Here is a 426-nt window from a genome sequence, read left to right as displayed (position 1 = left end):
ATGAAATGAAATGAAATGAAATGAAATGAAATGAAATGAAATGAAATAAACAGCAAAAGCTTAATATAAAGAATTAACTGTGGGAACGCCTGGCTGGCTCAATCAAAAGAGCATGTGACTCTCGAGCATGAGTTTGAGCCCCATGTTGGATGTAGACATTACTTAAGTGAATAAATAAATACTTTAAAAAAGAATTAACTGTTAAGGGATTACCTAAGAGAAAAAGAAAATTTTAAAGAATACGGAAATAGCATGTATGAAGCTGCCACCCGCTCTGAGCTGAGGCAGACCCTAGCAAGGAACAGATTTGGTGGGAGGCCACTCCAGACTTTGTGGACCAGTGAATGGTAGACAAGTAAGCTGCCCTCTGGGTTGCTAGGGGAAGCTACCCACAGGAAGGTGCTATGTGCTGTTGAGAGGAGCAAA

The sequence above is a fragment of the Panthera uncia genome, chromosome F2 (genome assembly GCF_023721935.1).
Source record: "Panthera uncia isolate 11264 chromosome F2, Puncia_PCG_1.0, whole genome shotgun sequence".
Taxonomy (NCBI): Eukaryota; Metazoa; Chordata; class Mammalia; order Carnivora; family Felidae; genus Panthera; species Panthera uncia.
The sequence above is the reverse complement of the archived record's forward strand: the minus strand, read 5'-3'. Positions refer to the sequence as shown.